The sequence below is a fragment of the Triticum aestivum genome, chromosome 7B (assembly GCF_018294505.1).
Source record: "Triticum aestivum cultivar Chinese Spring chromosome 7B, IWGSC CS RefSeq v2.1, whole genome shotgun sequence".
Lineage (NCBI taxonomy): Eukaryota > Viridiplantae > Streptophyta > Magnoliopsida > Poales > Poaceae > Triticum > Triticum aestivum.
Genome location: NC_057813.1, coordinates 73,937,198 through 73,959,292, shown reverse-complemented (window position 1 = coordinate 73,959,292; position 22,095 = coordinate 73,937,198). Strand labels below are relative to the sequence as shown.

The following is a 22,095-nucleotide window of genomic DNA, read 5'->3' as shown; positions in this document are numbered from 1 at the left end:
ATGATCACACGTGGACTGAATGTATGTGTTGTATGAGATGCACCCTATGTTTGGACCGTGTCCGAATTGTTCCTTGCACGTTCGCCGTAAGCCATGCCACCGACATGTGGGACACCCCGTATCCGGGATCACCCCACCATCTTTTGCATGTTCCGCACATCCGCACACTTGCTCTTTTGCACCGGTATCTCCGTCATACCGGTGTTACAACTTTTAACACCCATGATGCGGCTATATCTCCCACATGTCGAAGCATGACTTAGAGGCATAACCGCATGGTGGTTTTGTCGCAAGAAGGGTCATCTTCACACAATCCCATGTAATGAATAAGAATGGGATAAAGAGTTGGCTTACAATCACCACTTCACACAATGAATATATAATTCATACATCATTCAGAGCACACACATAGTCCGACTACGGACGAAGCCAAAAGAAAAGAAGATAACCCAACGGCTAGATCCCCGATCGTCCCAACTGGGCTCCACTATTGATCAACATAAAACAAAACATAGCAATGACCAAGATCTTCGTTGAGCTCCCATCTGAGCTCAGTTGCATCACCTGCACTGGTATCATCGGCACCTGCAACTGTTGTGATAGTATCTGGTGAGTCACGAGGACTCAGCAATCTCAAAACCCACGAGATCAAGACTATTTAAGCTTATGGATAGGAAGTGGTAATGAGGTGGAGTTGCAGCAAGCACTAAGCAAATATGGTGGCTAACATACGCAAATAAGAGCGAGAAGAGAAGCAACGGAACGGTCGTGAAGCTAGAAGTGATCAAGAAGTGATCCTGAAACTACTTACATCAAACATAACCCAAAACTGTGCTCACTTCCCGGACTCCGCCGAAAAGAGACCATCACGGCTACACACACGGTTGATGCGTTTTAATTAAGTCAAGTGTCAAGTTCTCTACAACTGGACATTATCAAATTCCCATCTGCCACATAACCGCAGGCACGGCTCTCGAAAGTTTATACCCTGCAGGGGTGTCCCAACTTAGCCCATCATAAGCTCTCACGGTCAACGAAGGATATTCCTTCTCCCAGGAAGACCCGATCAGAGTCGGAATCCCGGTTACAATACATTTCAACAATGGTAAAACAAGACCAGCAAAGCCGCCCGAATGTGCCGACAAATCCTGATAGGAGCTGCACATTTCTTGTTCTTAGGGAACACCGGATGAACACTACGTACAACTAAAACCAGACGTCAAGTTTCCCCGAGGTGGTGCTGCAAGTGGCTCTAGTTCGGACCAACACTCGGAGAAGCACTAGCCCGGGGGGGTAAAATAAAGATGACCCTTGAGTCTGCAGAACCCAAGGGAAAAAGGCTTAGGTGGCAAATGTTAAAACCAAGGTTGGGCCTTGCTGGAGGAGTTTTATTCAAAGCGAACTGTCAAGGGGGTCCCATAAATCACCCAACCATGTAAGGAACGTAAAATCAAGGAACATAACACCGGTATGACGGAAACTAGGGCGGCAAGAGTGGAACAAAACATCAGGCATAAGGCCGAGTCTTCCACCCTTTACCAAATATATAGATGCATTAATTAAATAAGAGATATTGTGATATCCCAACATAATCCTGTCCATCATGGAGCAATCTTCAACTTCACCTGCAACTAACAACGCTATAAGAGGGGCTGAGCAAAGCGGTAACATAGCCAAGCAACGGTTTGCTAGGAAGGGTGAAAAGGTTAGAGGCTGACATGGCAACTTGGGAGGCATGGTAAACAAGTGATAGGTAACACAACATAGCGATAGAATGAAGAAACTAGCAAGCAAAGATAGAAGTGATATCGAGGGTAATGGTCATCTTGCCTGAAATCCCGCAAGGAAGAAGAACGAGTCCATGAAGAAGACAAACGCACATAGTCGAACAAATCCTCACAACTCCGGAACTGAAGCTAACGAGAGAAGCAAACCGGAAAGAAGCAAACAACATGGTAAACACACAAGCATAATCATGGCATGACGCACAATCAAGTATGATGCATGTCCGGTTTAATGAGGCATGGCATGGCAATATGCACAAACAACACTACAAGTTAAGTGGAGCTCAATATGCAACGAGTTGCATATTGACGAAACACCACATCAATTATTTAGTTCTCTCTTGTTTAGGAACACAACAATATTACATGTTGTTATAAACATGGCAAGAGGTGAAACATAATTAAACTACCTATCTAGGCAAGTTTAAATGAGGCCAGAAACAACAAACAACAATTCCGAACATCCCCATATGTTATTTAGCAATTTAATGCAAACACAATTTTAAACATTTTAATTGTTGTTATCATGACGCGGATGACATATGCAAGTTTTATGCAATTTTATGAAAATGTTGACATGAGCATGTTATGAAGCATTTGGTCACCATGGCGGAACGAAAGGGGTGCCACGGCAACGACAACGGAAATGGTGCCACGGCAACATTCCGATGATCCGACAACTCATTGAGATACCGGTGCAAAAGAGCAAGTGTGCGGATGTGCGGAACATGCAAAAGTTGGTGGGGTGATCCCGGATACGGGGTGTCCCACATGATGGTGGCATGGCTTACGGTGAACGTGCAAGGAACAATTCGGACACGGTCCAAACATAGGGTGCATCTCATACAACACATGCATTCGGTCCACGGGTGATCATCTCGAGATTATACCTTTGAAGCATGCATTTCGGGGCGGATCGAGTTCGATGCGGTGTAGGGGAAGTAGACGTTCTCGGGACGGTCGTAGTAGAAGTAGTCGTTCACGACGATGGTAGAGGTACTCACGATTTGGCGATGGTAGTTGTTCACGGGTCGTAGACGTTCGGGTAGAGGTACTTGGCGCATCATCGGGGTACTTGGCAAAATCTTGGAGAAGATGCTTGACGGTCCGGGTACGTGTCTTGGCGGTCTTGGCGACTCCAAGTGGCACCAGGCACACGACCACGGTCAACCCTAATGAGTGTACAGAGGCAAAACTTGGTGGTGCTGCACATACGCGGTTGCTAGAAGATGGATGACGCCGGGTCGAGGCTGCATCTTGGCGGTTCAACAAGGGTCGAATAGGAGCAAGGCGGAGCTCATGATGGACGGGGAGCGCAGCCTGGAGGCAACATCAGCAACATGCCAGCACTGTACAGCCACAACAGACACCATGGCCGTGAGGAGGAGGGGCCCTAGCACGAGACCAACATCGGGCACACGCGTGCAGGAAGGCGGTGAGGTCGACAGCTTGCCCAAGTCGCGGTGGAGCGACGGGAACAACGATGGACGAGGAAGCAGAGGGGAGGCGACGCGTGGAGGAGAGTCGACGGGGCGGCGCTCGCCGGAGTCGGGGCCGAAGGGGACGGATCGAGGGGCTCCTCCCCTGACGACCGAGCTGACGAGGCGGTGGCGCCAGGTAGACGAGGAGGCGGGCGAGGAGGTCCTGGCACGGTGGCGAGCTTGAGGTGGCTAATGACGGAGAGATGCAGGCGTGAGCAGGAGGTTGGGCGCGCAACGCTCGTGCGCAGAGGCGACGGGGCTGCCGGAGTTGGTCGCACCGGAGCTCAGGGTGGAGCAATACATGCAGAAGGGAGCAGGGCGCGGCGAGCCATGGAGGCTGGTGGTGCCATGGCCGTGCGGGCAGACGAACTCGCGGGGCCGCGGGGTGGTTGGCTTGAGGGGTCTCGCTCCTCTCTCTTTCTCTGCGGATGGCGGCACAAGAGAGGGAGAGGGAGAGATCGAGAGGAGGGAGTGGCGGCGCAAGGGAGGAGAGCAGGGTGCGGGCTAGGGTTAGAGCTGGTGGGGGCGCCGACTGGGCTTTGGGCTTAGGGGCCGGCTGGGCTGCAGTCTCTCTTCTCTCTCTCACTCTAAAGAAAATAAAAAAACAGAGATAAGAAAGAAAAGAAAGGGAGGTTAGGGGAAGAAGTTGGACACGAGGATAATTTTTTCGGACTCACAAAAATGCGCTTGTTCCGAGAAAATAGAAAAGGCAATGATTGAGAGATGTAAATCCAACCTCATTTGATTTAAATTCAAATGATTTGAATAGGAAGTGAGGGTTGGGAAGGTCCAAAAATGTTTGGATTTTGGTGGAGCTCCGGAATATGATGAAAGAATATATGGCAAGGTTGGAGACCAAGAATTAAGATAACAAAGGCATTGGGATATGGTGATTTCCAAATTAAAGAAATATTTAATATAGCTCCCTAATATTGGGACGATATGTTATAAAGAGAAGTCACCCTTCTCTCGATTTAAATAGATCACCCATCTATGCAATTTATTAGTTGAGTTGAGATGAAAAGGTTAATGACATGATGGCATGATGACATGATGCAATGCAAAAATAAAAGAGCAAGCACAAAAGAAACACACGAAAAAACTCGGAATAACTGGAATTCTTCTGGAGCTTCGGTCTCGGGGCGTTACAACACTCCACCACTACAAGAGGATCTCGTCCCGAGATCTAGGATGGCACTGGAGAGAAAATAGAAGAGGAAGAGAGGAGGTAAAACTAAGTTGCTTCTTCGACAAAAGAGTGAAACCAAAGAACCTTGAGAGGTTGAAAAGTTGAAAGAAATAACACAACGCAGTTGAACACAATTGAGAGCACTACGGTAGAAAATAGAAACAAGCAACACCATGTGAACCTTGGAGGTTGCAAAGCTATGAATGCCGAGTACAATGGACAAGAAGGAATTGGAACCACTCTGGTTGAAACGAGATAAACAAGGAACAAGGAAGAACAGATTCGGACAGCACTCCGGTTGAAAAGAGATGCAAGACTTGATAAGATGAAAAAGAACTTGAAGAGGTGACGCAACACTCCGGTTAAATGGATAAGCAAGAAAATAACATGATCTTGACAAAACAAGATGATAGGTCAACGAGAGCAACCTCACAAAGCCTCCGAAAGAAAGAATAGAAGATAGATCATTGGAATAACAGAATGGAGAAAAAAATGCCAACTTCTGCCACAAATGAGCTTGGAAAGCACCCTTCCAAGAAGGTTATGACAAAGTCGTTGGAAAACCAACAACAAAACGAATAAGCTTGTAGTGGGCTTATGGAAAACATCTCAAAATTGAGGCGAAATTCTGCCACTACGGAAACAAATAATATAATTGATAACACCAACGAGATGAAAAACTTCTTCCACCAAGATGATAGAGAGATAACTTGGACCATTGATAATCACCACAATAGCAACATTCCTTAGGGAAGGCTTTAAGTGAAATCTATACCAAGATAACTCCAACAAAGAGATTAATGGATTTAAAATACCTCATTCTTGACAACATGTGAATGGCGAAACATGAATGGAAATTGTCAAGAATGATATAACACCATCTCAAAAGATAAGGTAGAAAGAATAGCACTTTTAAATGCAAGAAGAAGAATACTTGAACTCCTCAAAATAAGACATGTGCTAAGCACCATGTTTATTTTAGAGTATAGCTTGGCGGATCTTAACTTCGAGAGAAATCTTGAAAAACAATTGAAGAATGAAAAGAGTCCTTGACGAATCACCATGTTGAGGCTTCGTGAGAACTTCGGTAAAAAGAGAATGATAGAAAGAAAGAGAAGTGAAAACACAAGGTGAATCCTTGCAATGATTTAGATGGAGCTTCGCGACGAGATAATGCGGAAAACTTGGAACTCCAGGAAAAAAGAAGAAGCATAGCGAACCAAGAAATGTGACATGATGAATAACTCTGGAAAGAAGAAACTAGATCACTTGGATGAAACAATAATAAGAATTATGTTATGCATATCCTTCACCAATTTAAATTGATGACAAGCAACGGATTTGGCATACTACTTATTCTTCTTGAGGGATTAAGGATAGAGATAGAGCAAACTTGAGAAGGTATTGATGGAACCACCGGTGGGATTTGGAAACAACAAATGAATTGATATGATAACGAAGGAAGTGAAATGTTGAAAGAACCACCGTAAGAATTGAAAATGAAAGTAACAAAGGCACAAATCACCGGGAAGAATTGGAAAACGAATGAAGATACTTGAGGGGATTTAGATACATGAGAATGAAGAGATCATGAACTGATTAGAGGGTATTTGAACGATGCACCGGTAAGATTTGGAGAATGATAGCTACACGCTGAGAAAAGAGAATTGTGACATGATGGCATTCGGAGGAAAGAAATGGAAACAGCTCATGAAATGCTCGGAATGGGTGAAAATAATTCTCACAATCAAAAACAATTATGAGAGGATGACATCAAGCTTGAACTATGCATCTTTGGAAGAACGAGTAAGAATTTAAGAGGAACTCTTCTTCGGTCTTCAAAATCTGAGAATGACAATGAGAAACACCACCATGAATTGTTGAGACACTCCAGAATGAAAATTAGAAAGGTTGTACCAACGATGAAAGAATTTGAAAGATCTTGGAGAAAGACATTTGACTGATGATAATTCATTCTTACATCAAACTTTGAAATGAATTTGGGAATAGCTCCGGGAAAATTAGGAGAGTCAGGTAAGATCCTGGAAAAAGACCTGTGGGTTAGGGCCCACTCAAAGTTACACCATTGAACGACTGATTGAAAAGGGGGGGGGTTGCACCGGTTGATTTAAGTGACTTGAATGAGATAATAATCTCCAAATAGCTTGAACGGATCTTGAATGAAAAGACGAGCCTTCTGAGATATATTCAACACTCGAGAACAAAGGAATATCGAGAAGTGAATGATTAAGAGGTGCACCGGCATGAGAAAAGATTTGAAACAAGGAAAGGATATGGTCGATAAAGCTCGAATTGAATCCACCAGAGAAGAAAAAAGATGAAGAATAATAAACTTGAAGCTCCGTTAGTATCTTCCTGAGAATCACCAGATAAGAACATTTACGGAAAAGAATGGAGAGTCTTCCCATCAATAAAAGGATACTTGATTAAGAAATCTGAGTCCTTGAAGAAAAAAGGGTCGGAGGGCGGGAAAACAAAGGCAACTTGGGGAATATGGAACAAACACCATTGAGAAAACTTAGAATTGAACTTGCGGATGTTAAAAATGATCGGATCCACTTGAAGAGAAGCACACCGGTTGGGAAAAGAATTAACATGACGACCTCAATGATCAAGAAGGATTAGTATTCACATAGCAATATGAGAACACCATTTAGGAAAGGTATGGATTCAACATTCAGACATCGAAGCAACTCGAATACCACATATAAAACAAAACAAAGGATTTGGCTTACAGAATAAGCCGGAACAAACATATGATAGAGATTCCGTCCGAAGTTTTCGTGGTGGGGCCCACACGGGCTCAATCGTACAACACCATCATGTACAAGGCAGTGCACATGACATACGAAGTGTCCCCGAATCAGCATAGCCAAGGATTCCTTAAGACACAACGAGACCACTGTAAAAACGACCGTGGATAGGCGGACCACTAGACGTCGAACCCCAATCTCATATCATGCATCTGTCGAAAAGATATTCTAGGAGCTACTTGAATTCCCACCTATAAAACTCCCGAAACTTTCTGGTTATGCAATCTGGTGTTGGGGATACAGGGGAAGCAATATATATCTCACCCAAAACTAACAATTCCTACATCCAAGCTATATCCATCTGTCAACACATAACCAAGAAACCTTTGGAAATCATGTACCTCAACCTTCGAAAAGCATCCGTTATACAAGTTATGGTAATACTCTCGAACTCCCGCCCCAGTACTGGGTGGCGTCGAGGTTATCTCACCAACAACTACATAAAATATATTTTCGATGTCGGCAAAACTCAGGTATTCCAGAACTGCAACGATAAAATTATGATGACAACACCTCGGAGCTCAACTCCCCGGGACACTGCCACAACCCCTAAATGTCAGGAGGCACCAAGAACAATGTTCTCGTCATAAGAATATCGAAACAATCCCAAGATACTCGCGTGATCCTAAAATGTTTTTAGTGAAATTTGAGGAGAGGAAAGTCAAAACATCTACGTCAGGAGACCTCACCAGAGCGACGAAGGGACCAAGGAGTAAAAAGAATCCTACTCTCCGATATATATAATCCTAAGACTCAAAACATTTTTGTTCTAGACTCAACAACGCCAACGATTTGATCAAGCAAGGGGCTCCTAAGTCGGGGATGGCTCTGATTACCAACTTTTAACACCCACGATGCGGCTATATCTCCCACGTGTCGAAGCACGACTTAGAGGCATAACCGCATGGTGGTTTTGTCGCAAGAAGGGTCATCTTCACACAATCCCATGTAATGAATAAGAATGGGATAAAGAGTTGGCTTACAATCGCCACTTCACACAATGAATATATAATTCATACATCATTCAGAGCACACACATAGTCCGACTACGGACGAAGCCAAAAGAAAAGAAGATAACCCAACTGCTAGATCCCCGATCGTCCCAACTGGGCTCCACTACTGATCAACATAAAACAAAACATAGCAACGACCAAGATCTTCGTTGAGCTCCCATCTGAGCTCAGTTGCATCACCTGCACTGGTATCATCGGCACCTGCAACTGTTGTGATAGTATCTGGTGAGTCACGAGGACTCAGCAATCTCAAAACCCACGAGATCAAGACTATTTAAGCTTATGGATAGGAAGTGGTAATGAGGTGGAGTTGCAGCAAGCACTAAGCAAATATGGTGGCTAACATACGCAAATAAGAGCGAGAAGAGAAGCAACGGAACGGTCGTGAAGCTAGAAGTGATCAAGAAGTGATCCTGAAACTACTTACGTCAAACATAACCCTAAACCGTGTTCACTTCCCGGACTCCGCCGAAAAGAGACCATCACGGCTACACACGCGGTTGATGCATTTTAATTAAATCAAGTGTCAAGTTCTCTACAACCGGACATTAAAAAATTCCCATCTGCCACATAACCGTGGGCACGACTCTCGAATGTTTATACTCTGCAGGGGTGTCCCAACTTAGCCCATCATAATGCCCCAAAAGGCATCCCCTCTTTCTTCAACAAGTATCGGTATGTTTTCGAATTCGTTTCGTTCATGCATTATGTGCAAGTCTTGGAGCGTCTTTTGCATTTAGTTTTCATTTTTATTTTATGCACCATGTTGGTATGAGATAGTCCTTGGTTGATTTATAGAATGCTCATTGCACTTCACTTAAATCTTTTGAGTATGGCTTTATAGAATGCTTCATGTGCTTCACTTATATCATTTGAAGTCTGGATTGCCTGTTTCTCTTCACATAGAAAACCGCCATTTGCAGAATACTCTCTTGCTTCACTTATATCAATTTAGAGAGATGACATGAATTGGTCATTCACATGGTTAGTCATAAAATCCTACATAAACTTGTAGATCAGTGAATATGATATGTTTGATTCCTTGCAATAGTTTTGCGATATAAAGGTGGTGATATTAGAGTCATGCTAGTGGGTGGTTGTGGATTGTAGAGACACTTGTGTTGAGGTTTGTGATTCCCGTAGCATGCATGTATGATGAACCGCTTTGTGATGAAGTTGGAGCATAATTTTATTTATTGATTGTCTTCCTTATGAGTGGCGGTCGGGGACGAGCGATGGTGTTTTCCTACCAATCTATCCCCTAGGAGCATGTGCATAGTACTTTGTTTTCAATGGCTTGTAGATTTTTGCAATAAGTATATGAGTTCTTTATGACTAATGTTGAGTCCATGGATTATACGCACTCTTACCCTTCCATCATTGCTAGCCTCTTCGGTACCGTGCATTGCCCTTTCTCACCTTGAGAGTTGGTGCAAACTTCGCCGGTGCATCCAAACCCCGTGATACGATACGCTCTATCACACATAAGCCTCATTATATCTTCCTCAAAACAGCCACCATACCTACCTATCATGGCATTTCCATAGCCATTCCGAGATATATTGCCATGCAACTTCCATCATCATCATATACATGACTTGAGCATTCATTGTCATATTGCTTTGCATGATCGTAAGATAGCTAGCATGATGTTTTCATGGCTTGTCCGTTTTTTGATGTCATTGCTATGCTAGATCATTGCACATCCCGGTACACCACCGAAAGTATTCATATAGAGTCATATCTTTGTTCTAGATATTGAGTTGTAAGTAAATAAAAGTGTGATGATCATCATTATTAGAGCATTGCCCCAGTGAGGAAAGGATGATGGAGACTATGATTCCTCCACATCGGGATGAGACTCCGGACTTTATGAAAAATAAAAGAGGCCAAAGAAGCCCAAATAAAAAAAGAGACCAAAGAAGCCCACCAAAAAGAAAAAATAATAAAGAAAATAAGAGGGAAGGGGCAATGTTACTATCCTTTTACCACACTTGTGCTTCAGAGTAGCACCATGTTCTTCATATAGAGAGTCTCTTGAGTTATCACTTTCATATACTAGTGGGAATTTTCATTATAGAACTTGGCTTGTATATTCCGATGATGGACTTCCTCAAATGCCCGAGGTCTTCATGAGCAAGCAAGTTGGATGCACACCCACTTAGTTTTCAGTTTGAGCTTTCATACACTTATAGCTCTAGTGCATCTGTTGCATGGCAATCCCAACTCACTCACATTGATATCTATTGATGGGCATATCCATATCCCGTTGATACGCCTAGTCGATGTGAGACTTTCTCCCTTTTTGTCTTCTCCACATAACCCCCACCATCATATTCTATTCCACCTATAGTGTTATGTCCATGGCTCACGCTCATGTATTGCGTGAAAGTTGAAAAAGTTTGAGATTATTAAAGTATGAAACAATTGCTTGGCTTGTCATTGGGGTTGTGCATGATTAAATACTTTGTGTGATGAAGATAGAGCAACATCCAGACTATATGATTTTGTAGGGATAACTTTCTTTGGCCATGTTGTTTTGAAAAGACATGATTGCTTTATTGGTATGCTCAAAGTATTATTGTTTTTATGTCAAATGATAGACTATTGCTTTGAATCACTCGTGTCTTAATATTCATGCCATGATTAGACATATGATCAAGATTATGCTAGGTAGCATTCCACATCAAAAATTATCTTTTTTTATCATTTACCTACTCGTGGACGAGCAGGAATTAAGCTTGGGGATGCTGATACGTCTCCGTCGTATCTATAATTTTTGATTGTTCCATGCCAATATTCTTCAACTTTCATATACTTTTGGCAACTTTTTATACTATTTTTGGGACTAACATATTGATCCAGTGCCCAGTGCCAGTTCTTGTCTGTTGCATGTTTTATGTTTCGCAGAAAACCAATATCAAACGGAATCCAAACGGGATAAAAATGGATGGAGAATTATTTTGGAATATTTGGGATTTTCCGGAGGAAGAATCAATGTGAAATAGTGTACGAGGTGTCCATGAGATAGGGGGGCGTGCCCCCTACCCCTGGGCGCGCCCTGGGCTCTCGTGGGCCACCCGTAAGGCGGTTGATTCCCTTCTTTTGCCGAAAGAAAGCTAATTTTACAAGAAAAATCTGGGCGAAAGATTCACCCCAATCGGAGTTACGGATCTCCAGATGAAAGACCAAGGATGTCGCCTAGAGGGGGGGGGGGTGAATAGGCGCTTTAAAATAATTACGGTTTAGGCTTGAACAAATGCGGAATAAAGCTAGCAGTTAATTTGTCAAGCACAAAACCTACAACAACTAGGCTCACCTATGTGCACCAACAACTTATGCTAAGCAAGATAAGCAACTATGTGATAGCAAGATATATGACAAAGAACAATATGGCTATCACAAAGTAAAGTGCATAAGTAAAGGGGCTTGGGTAAGATATAACCGAGGCCTGCAGAGACGACGATGTATCCCGAAGTTCACACCCTTGCGGATGCTAATCTCCGTCTGGAGCGGTGTGGAGGCACAATGCTCCCCAAGAAGCCACTAGGGCCACCGTAATCTCCTGACACCCTCACACAATGCAAGATGCCGTGATTCCACTAAGGGACCCTTGAGGGCGGTCACTGAACCCATACAAATGGCGACCCTTAGGGGCGGTCACCGAACCCGTACACTTTGGCAACTCTTGGGGGCGGTCACCGGTACCCGTCAAATTGCTCGGGGCGATCTCCACAACCTAATTGGAGACCCCGACGCTTGCCTAGAGCTTTACACCACAATGACTGAGCTCCGAACACCACCAACCGTCTAGGGTGCCAAGGCACCCAAGAGGAACAAGCTCTAGGGTGCCCAAACACCCAAGAGTAATAAGCTTCTCAAACTTCACTTCCACGTATCACCGAGGAGAACTCAAACCGATGCACCAAATGCAATGGCAAGGGCACACGGAGTGCCCAAGTCCTTCTCTCCCAAATCCCACCAAAGCAACTAATGCTAGGGAAGAAAATGAGAGGAAGAACGAAAGAAGAACACGAAGAATTCCAAGATCTAGATCCAAGGGGTTCCCCTCACTTAGAGGAGAAAGTGATTGGTGGAAACGTGGATCTAGATCTCCTCTCTCTTTTCCCCCCAAAACTATAAAGAATCCATGGATGGACTGAGAGATAGCAAGCTCGGGAAGTTCAACAATTGGGGAAGAACACGAGCTCAAAGGATTAGGTTCAATGGGGAAGAAGACCCCCTTTTATAGGTGGAGAAAAATCCAACCATTATGCTCACAGCCCGCACAGAGCGGTACTACCGCTCCAAGGAGCGGTACTACCACTAGGGAGGTAGTACCCCTTCGAAACACTACAGCGAGGAGGCAAAAAGGCCAGAAGAACCGTCGGAGCGGTAGTACCGCTTGACCTCACGGTACTACCGCTAGGGGTAGCGGTACTACTGCTAAGGGTAGCGGTACTACTGCTTGCGAGCGGTACTAAAAAATTACATCCGGGCCTACCACCATAGGACTTGGAACGAGTTTTTGGTCCAGAGCGGTACTACCGCTGTAGGAGCCGCGGTAGTACCGCTCTGGAGCGGTAGTAAAAAATTACATCCGCTCCAATTCGCGGTAGTACCGCTGCAGCCTTTTCAGAACACCAAAACTGCCACAACTTTTGCAAATGGACTCCAAATTCGATGAAACCAAGTTTGTTGGAAAGCTAGCGACAAGGGCTAACATAATATTGAAAGAAATATCAATAATAAGCAAATGAGAAAAATCCCATAAGAAAATGGTGAGAACCCTTCCTCGGATAAGACCGGTAAAACCTCCAACACTGAAAACATCATAGAAGACGCATGCGAACTCCGTTTTTGATGAACTCAAGCTTGTCATCAAGATGACCATAAGCTCTAAGACTCACAAAGAGAACCAAACAAGAACCAAGAAATATGATGCAAGGATGCAATGGTTTGAGCTCTCTACTAATGATACGATCAAGCTACCAACTTGAGAGCCCCCCTTGATAGTATGGCAAACGATCCTATAACCCGGTCTCCCAACTATCACCACGAGACCGGTAAAATAGAAAACCTATCAAGGGAAAACCTTTGCCTTGCACATGGTCCACTTGAGCTAGATGATGACGATCTTGACTCCCTCAAGTTGGACCACCTTTCTTGATTGCGTTGGCTCGATGAAGACTGGATGATTGCTCCTCCATAGTCCACTATGGGTGAGCCACTCTTCAGCACATCTTCACAAGTCCATTGATACCACAATGGATGGCAAGATTCAAGCGCTTGATCTCTTCGTGATGCTCCACTTGAACTTGCACATGGCAATCTTAATGACGATCACCACTTGATGTCATCCTTTCCATGGGTTGTATGATATCTTCCTCTTGACACAAGCCCATGGACATGTACCTAACCCCATATAGAACTCTCACATAGACCATGGTTTAGTACACAAAGTGCAATGGAAAATGCTTACCATACCATGGGATCACTTGATCCCTCTCGGTACATCTTCTACGCTTTGTGAGATGATCAACTTGATTCACTCTTGACTTAGTCTTGATCAACCTTGAATCTTTTCAACTCTCTTCATTTGGATGATGTCTTGAAGGTAAACATGAATGATCACACAATCTTCTTCTTCAAGACATGCTTGCAATAAGCTCAACACTCACATGACCAATCTTTGGATAATTCCTTAATAGCACCTTGGTCAACTCATAAACTCCTTGAAACCAACACATGTACTTCAAGAAAAGCCTATGGACAAAACCTTCAAATATAACTCAAGGCAACCCTTAGTCCATAGAGATTGTCATAAATTACCAAAACCAAACATGGGGGCACCACATGTTCTTTCACCAGATATAAAGGAAACGGTGAAGGGGTAGAATTAGAGAATGCAGAAACAGAGAGAAACAGAGAGATAGATTCAATCTCGGAGGGGCTCTCGCCCCTCCCACGCCATGGGAGCCAAGGACCAGAGGGAAACCCTTCTCCATCTAGGGAGGAGGTCAAGGAAGAATAAGAAGAAGGGGGGCCCTCTCCCCCTTGCTTCCGGTGGTGCCGGAACGCTGCCGGGGGCCATCATCATCACCGCGATCTTCACCAACACCGCCGCCATCTTCCCCATCATCTCCACCAACTCTTCCTCCCTCTATGCAGCGGTGTAACCTCTCTCTTACCCACTGTAATCTCTACTTAAACAAGGTGCTCAATGCTATATATTATTCCCCAATGATGTATGGCTATCTTATGATGTTTGAGTAGATCCGTTTTGTCCTATGGGTTAATTGATGATCGTGATTGGTTTGAGTTGCATGTTTTATTATTGGTGCTGTCCTATGGTGCTCTCCGTGTCTCACAAGCGTGAGGATCCCCGCTGTAGGGTTTGCAATATGTTTATGATGTGCTTATGGTGGGTGGCGTGAGTGAACAGAAGCACAGAGCCGAGTAAGTACGTTGTTTGCGTATGGGATAAAAGGGGACTTGATACTTTAATGCTATGGTTGGGTTTTACCTTAATGAATCTTTAGTAGTTGCGGATGCTTGCTAGATTTCCAATCATAAGTGCATAGAATTCCAAGTAAGAGATGATATGTTAGCCTATGCCTCTCCTCAAATAGAATTGCAACAATGATTACCGGTCTAGTTATCGATTGCCTTGGACAAATAACTTTCTCGTAACAAAAAGCTCTCTACTAATATTTACTTTATTGCATCTTTATCTAAACAGCCCCTAGTTTATATTTACATGCTCTTTATTGTCTTGCAAACCTAGCCTTTCACACCTACAAAGTATTTCTAGTTTCATACTTGTTCTAGGTAAATCGAACGTCAAGTGTGCGTAGAGTTGTATAGGTGGTCGATAGAACTTGAGGGAATATTTATTCTACCTTTAGCTCCTCGTTGGGTTCGACACTCTTACTTATCGAAAACTGTTGCGATCCCGTATACTTGCGGGTTATCATCCGTCAGGAGCCCACTGAACCCATTGTTGAGCATGAAAGGGAGGTGCAACAACAAATTTTAGAAGAAGTGCCAGAAGTTGAGGCACAAAATGTGCCAGAAACTGAGGCCCTTAGAAGGTCCAATAGAACAAGAAGATCAGCTATTTCTACTGATTATAAAGTTTATAACACATGAATGGTACATATGGAAGGTGATCCCACAACATACGAAAAATCCATTAGAAGCCCTAACTCATCAAAATGGCTAGAGGCAATGGAAGATGAAATGAAATCGATGAGTTCCAAAGATGTTTGGGACTTAGAAGAAATCCCTAAAGGAGCCAAAATAGTGGGTTGCAAATGGGTCTACAAAACTAAGTATGACCCTAATGGGAACGTACAAAAGTATAAAGCATGACTTGTGGAAAAAGGATTTACACAAACAAAAGGGATAGACTACAATGAGACTTTTTCCCCAGTCTCATGTAAATACTCCTTCAGAATCATAATGGCATTAGTTGCACATTTTGATTTAGAGTTATATCAAATGGATGTTAAGATGGCATTTCTAAATGGTTATTTAAAAGAAAAGGTCTACATGAAACAATCCAAGGGTTTTATCATGGAAGGCAAGGAAAAATATGGATGCCGCCTGAAGAAATCTATTTATGGATTAAGGCAAGCCTCTAGACAATGGTATCTAAAATTTAATCAAACGATTAAAAGTTTTGGATTTAAAGAAAATATTGAGGATAACTACATTTATGCAAGGTTCAAAAATGGGAAATATATTTTCCTAATCTTGTATGTGGATGATATCTTGCTTGCTTGCAGTGATGTTAGTCTATTGCAAGAAACAAAGAAGTTCTTATCCTCAAATTTTGACATAACAGATCTTGGTGAAGCATCATATGTTTTGGGCATAGAAATTCACCGAGATAAGAACAATGGAGTCTTAGGACTACCGCAGAAAGCATATTTAGAAAAGCTTCTTCAAAAGTACAATATGCATGCGAGTAAAGCCACACCTGCTCCTATAGTCAAGGGCGATAGTTTTGGGAAATTCCAATGTCCCAAGAATCAGTATGAGATCGCTCAAATGAAAGCAGTACCATATGCTTCAGCTGTTGGCAGCTTACAGTATGTGCAAGTGTGCACTCGCCCTGACTTAGCCTCTATCACCGGGGTACTCGGTAGATATCAAGAGAATACAGGCATAGAGCACTGAAAGATGGTAAAAAAGGCATTGCATTATGCGCAAGGCAAAAAGGACTCATGCTAACATACAAGAGATGTGATTCCCTAGAGATAAAAGGGTATTCAGACGCAGATTTTGTGGGGGGCAGAGATGATTGAAAATCCATGTCAGGATACGTATTCACTCTCGCTAGTCGAGCTATTTCGTGGGAAATCTCCAAACAGTCGATAGTTGCATCATCCACAATGTATGCATAATTTATAGCATGCTTCGAGGCCACGGGGCAGGCGATATGGCTAAAGAAATTTATACCTGACTTCAAAGTGGTAGATTGTATTCACAAACCACTAAAGATGTACTGTGACAACCAGTCCGCAGTATTCTATGCTCACAACAACAAGTCGAGTAATGCTGTCAAAACAATAGAGCTAAGGTATTATGTTGTGAAAGATAGAATCCAGGATCACACTAATAAGTCTCGAGCATATAAGGACAAAGGATATGCTTGTGGATCCGCTAATAAAAGGCTTACCACCCAATATGTTCAAGGAACACTTAGCCGGCATGGGTTTAAGAGAAAGCCTATGATTCCTGGATCATGAGAGACCCAAAAGGAACATAATTTGTTTCTAAACAAAACGTATGTTCTAGATGTATGATTCTATTTGCAATTAAGCTGTGATGATGAAACTTACTCTATATACCAATATGTGATGAAACAAATAAACTAGAAAGTATAAGGTTAAAAGCAAAGTTGAGATAAGGGGGAGAATGTTAGGATGATCTCCTCCGTGTGGGCCCAACGGGCCCTTAGATCCGTACCCTGATCGGGAACGCCTAGCCCACTATGGCTGGCGGGCCCCTGTCACACTACGCCATATAAAGAGGTGGGGCCCGGTGGCTCGCAACACGAGGTTCGTCGCCAGCCGCACACCCCACCGACAATCCCTTCCGATCTAGGGTTTTCGCAGTAGTGACGGGAAGCACCGCCACCACCTCGCCACTCTCCGCCATCATCGTGCGCCATCACACCACCATGGCCTCCGGCCCGAGATCGTCAGGCCAGGCAAAAGGTAGGATTACCCGAATCACCGGAAAGTCCTATTCTGAGCTCGAGCTCAGATGGACTCCATATCTTAGCCGTCAACTATTGCTGAGATTCGCATCGCCCCATGTATTTTTAGTCCGTATTTGAACATGTATGAGCCGCTTTTTCCCAGGCCGTGGCCCACCCAGCTACCGCTTTTAATGCAACGGCCGTCTGCTTCGGAGATGGGGCGCCGCGTTTGGGCTACGACAGACGTTACCCATGAAACGGACGGCAACACCCACCACCATTTAATTTATTGCCACCCACCCTGTGTGTCCTTCCATCACAAGATTCTTCAAGCTGTCCCTCTTGTCTTATCTTCTTCATTGTCGCTGGAAAGAATCTGCTTGGAGAAGATGGCAAAGCTCCTCTTCTTCCTCCCAGGCGGGCCAGGTGCTCCTGCTGATCCCTTGCCCAACCTGTGGCAACAAGGTGGTGACCTTCATTTCAAGAGCAGGAAAACGGTTCTACAAGTGCGTCAGAAAAGATGTAAGCCCTTCTTGTCTACAAAATAAAATTAAAATCCCATATCTAGCACATGCAAAAATAAAAAAAACATATCAATTGTTGGATCAAAACAACCAATTGTAAACGAGTTTTCAGTCTAAACCACACCAGCAATGATTGACCACAAACCTTCAACACATGGCTGCAAATTGCCCACATTCGCAGTCGAATTCATTGCCACCATCTAGCATAGTAACCTTGTATTATACTCCGTATCATTTTTCTCTTTTTTCTGCTTCACTATGGATTGCAACATAAGTCTGGTGCTTCTCAATCTCCTCAACCTGATAAGCTCGAGACTCATACAATATATGCCCAAATTGCTCAAACATGGCCCGTGTTTATATCTTGCTGGCATGCCTCTTCACTGCCAGGTTTGCTCTCATCAGTGGGCTCCCCTCCTGATTTGTAAACAAGCACAGTTAGATCAAATAAATTTTTGTGTGACCCAACTCTCAGATTGTCACAACTACATAGTACACACATAATAAAATGCTTACAATTCGAGTTCGTTTTTCCTTGTAGTTCTCCTCCGATTCCTGGATGAACTGCAGCCTCATGTATTTCTGCACAAACATGTGCATTGTGCAGCACGTAGTTCTTCAACATATAGTTTGCACTCTCACTCCTCTGTGTGCTAGCCATTTTTGCACAAAAAACTCCCTTAAAACAAGGCTTAGCCATTTTTTCCTAATCTCAAATAGCTGTGTCATGTATGGATGATTCTTTTGCTTGTATTTGTCTAGCAGCATCTCCCAACCTTTCTCAAATTCGTCCTCCGTCAACATATGGTTTATAACCTTATAAAATTCAGCCCTGAAATCACTTTTCTTGGTGTACAGAGCCCCCCAACGACTCCTTTGCTTTCTTCAGCACGTGCCATTTGCACCAACGGCGTGTCGTGTTCGGCATAATGTTCTTGATAGCAAGCTCCATGACTCGATTTTGATCTACAAAAACATGCAAAAACATAGAAGTCAGTACGATCATGGGTGGAGCGCACAATGCTCGCAACCCTTGAACAGAAATACTCCAGAAAAGTTCCATGTGATTAAGTACCATCCTCAGAAAATAATAAAACATACCTGTCAATATTGTGACCGGTGGAGAACCACCCATCATCCTCAGGAATTCTGAAAAAACCCACTCAAAACTCTCTTGCGTCTCGTCATGAACCAGCACTAAAGCCAATATCACACTCTGAAAGTGGTTGTTCACCCCAACAAATAGGCCAAGCTCCAATCTCTGCAAACACATCCACTGTCTTCTTAACATCGTCATCGGTGTGATCCCTATTTATCTTCCCACAAAGATTTCGCAAAGACCTTTCCGTGACTGGCACATTTTCCATCGACCCAAAGAAACCTCCAATGATACTGTACCCCTTTGCGAAGTTCACATTGTTCTGCCTAAGCCGTTTCACAAGATCCTTGGTGTAAACATCTATTTTTTTGTGCGATGGCCAATGGATTGTCTCACCAAAATTAGGTGAAAGCGGGTGGTTATGAGTCTCTCTATGCTCTGCAATATACCAACTGTTGTCCTCTGCATTTAGAAGCCTTATCAGTGCAGGACATCAGCGGCAAGACCTTGTGTTCTTGACACTGGCTTTGCCCTATAGACATGTTTACACTTTCAATCAACTTCTGTCTCCTAACCATTCTGGAAATTTTAATGTAATCACTACATTCAATCAGTACCACTAAATGCATACTCACCGAGCAACCGCAGATGATTTCCTTCATGCATTTTATCCTCTCCACATTTAGCCTGCTCTTCTCATATCAAATGCCAAAGCCCTTCTCCCATGAATACAGATTGTAGAAGTCGTACGCCTCTCCTACCGAATCAAAAGTAGTACCAATTACAGATGTAACCACACACATTCTCAGCCAGGTTCTTCAAATAATTCCTGACAGCCTTCTCAAATGCACTGACTTGGTTTTGGCAAGGTGTTCTACTCGGTGCAGTAGCCTCCAACCTAAGCCTGAAAAATGCAGTAAACTCTGAACTTAGGTGCCCAGGGCTATCCTCGATTAAGCTACACTGAGTACATGCAATTCTCTACTTGTTCTGACCCACTCATCACAAAATTCATGTATATCTAATGGAATGCTGACTACATTGTTACATACCACACCAAATAAGAAAAATAATTCTCAAGGATTTATATGTTGACCATGCAATACTAAGGCATGAACTGTGCTACACCTGATTACTGAAAAAACCAGACGCTCACCTTTTGTTCCATTCAGGTTCCCGAGGATTCATCTTCCGAGTAGACAGTTCCGATGTTGGCCGAGAGCTCTCTCCCCTCGGCGCCACCGCCTCTTTGGGCGACAAGATCCGCGCTGCCCACCGCATGTTCTGGCTCCACCGCTGTCTGCTCCAGCATCAGGTGCTCCACGACCATGTCAGCTCCCTCCGGCGCTGAAAGCACAGCTGGGGGCACCATGCTTTCTCCTACCTCATCGAGGAAAGTGGATCTGATCCAGGCCAAACCAAATCCCCATTTGCTCACTCAAACCAGTAGTCTATGAACTCGCAACAACACCAGGAATCAATAAAGGATCTACATACCCGCGTATCGGCTGCATGAGGAACTCCATGTCGCGTCGCCGCCGCCGCTCACTGTCCCCGCCTCCAAGTCCTCGAATCCCAAACGGAGCCCGGTCGTATGCACGGGAAGTCACTAGAGCAGGCATTTTCTTTTTTCTTTTTGTGAGTAATTCAATTGCCGACGAACCCACCTCGTCCCAAATGGAAAAGCCAAGTTCCCGGGCCACGGATCAGATGGGATCGCAAATTCTGATCCACGGCCCGCCTCGTCAGCGGGGGACGGACGACAACCTGCCTGTTAACTTAAGGCCCACCACGATATATTTCACTATAGTCCCGATTTTCTATCATTCCTTCAGCGCCTCAATAAACAAATGGCACAATCTGTATGCACCATTCAACGCCCAGGATTCCGAGCTCATATGATGGTCTAGACAATAGGCTAGCTCTGGTGCAGTGCAGTGGATGCAGAGCAGGCGGCCGGCAAGGCATGTGCGGGAGCCAGGCGGGCTCGTCTGCTCGCCAGTAATGAACACCATGTGTCGACCGCGTGCCCGTACGTGTATTACATGTACGCCGAGTAGCAAGAGGCGCCGTTGCGTTGCATGATTAGTCTACTCGTACGTATTCAGCCAGGATCGGTCCAGCTGTGAGGCACGACATGTACAAGGTGCTGGAATTTTTGCCTATTTGGGCCTAGCCCAATAGTAGTTTCAGAAATTCCTAATAAATCCTAGAGGCCCACGCAGCCCATTTGTGCAAGGCAAGAGGTGGAACTAAAGTTTAGTCCCAACCTTGCTAGTTTAGAGGGAGTTCGACCTCTTTATAAGGGAGGCTCCTTCCCCACTTGTATGAGCATGAGAACAAAAGGGACATCCACGTGCGCTCCTCCTCCGCCGCCCGCCGCGTCCTGTACGGGAGAAGGGTGATAAGGTTTTTGGGGAGCGCTCAGCGCGACTACTGGCTGCTTCATCACGGACGATCCGGTCGCCGACGACTTCTTCCCCGACCTCCTCGACGACATGGCAGGCGAGGACATCGACCCCAAGTCCAGCGATTCTGCTGCTGCTGTGCCATACGTGTTCTTTTCCTTTCTGTTAGAAGTCGTGCTACAGTTCTTGGCTCTACTCTCTGCCCTACATATGTTAGGTTCTATGTGGTATAAGCATCTTCATCTACTGTCTGTTCTAGATATGTTTACCTCAAGTTCATATATGCAGACGATGTTTACCTTTCCTTTGTTAGATTGCATGACTTGCTTTATATTTGTTATATTAGTCATGCTTTATCTAGTATTTCTGGTAATAAAATCATTCGGAAAATTGCTCATATTTCCAACAATCCAAAAACCTTATGATAGGCAATTTACCCCGAGTGGTTTTGCTGCTTTCATGAGACCTCCTATGTTTGAGGGTATCCACTATAGGAGGTGGCACGTGAGAGTAGTCTTATGGTTTCAGACCATGAGCTGCTATGATGCCACT

The 22,095-nt window shown here is 44.1% G+C and overlaps 1 long non-coding RNA gene across 1 annotated transcript; it reads right to left on the bottom strand.

Moving 5' to 3' along the window:
- Positions 1-17,482: 17,482 nt before the first annotated feature.
- Positions 17,483-20,762, bottom strand: LOC123161754 (uncharacterized). Its single transcript, XR_006480863.1, has 6 exons — positions 20,633-20,762; positions 20,292-20,538; positions 19,138-20,039; positions 18,553-19,002; positions 18,182-18,453; positions 17,483-17,964 (listed from the first exon to the last, which is right to left on the bottom strand). It is a non-coding gene; the product is annotated as an uncharacterized lncRNA (long non-coding RNA).
- Positions 20,763-22,095: the final 1,333 nt, after the last annotated feature.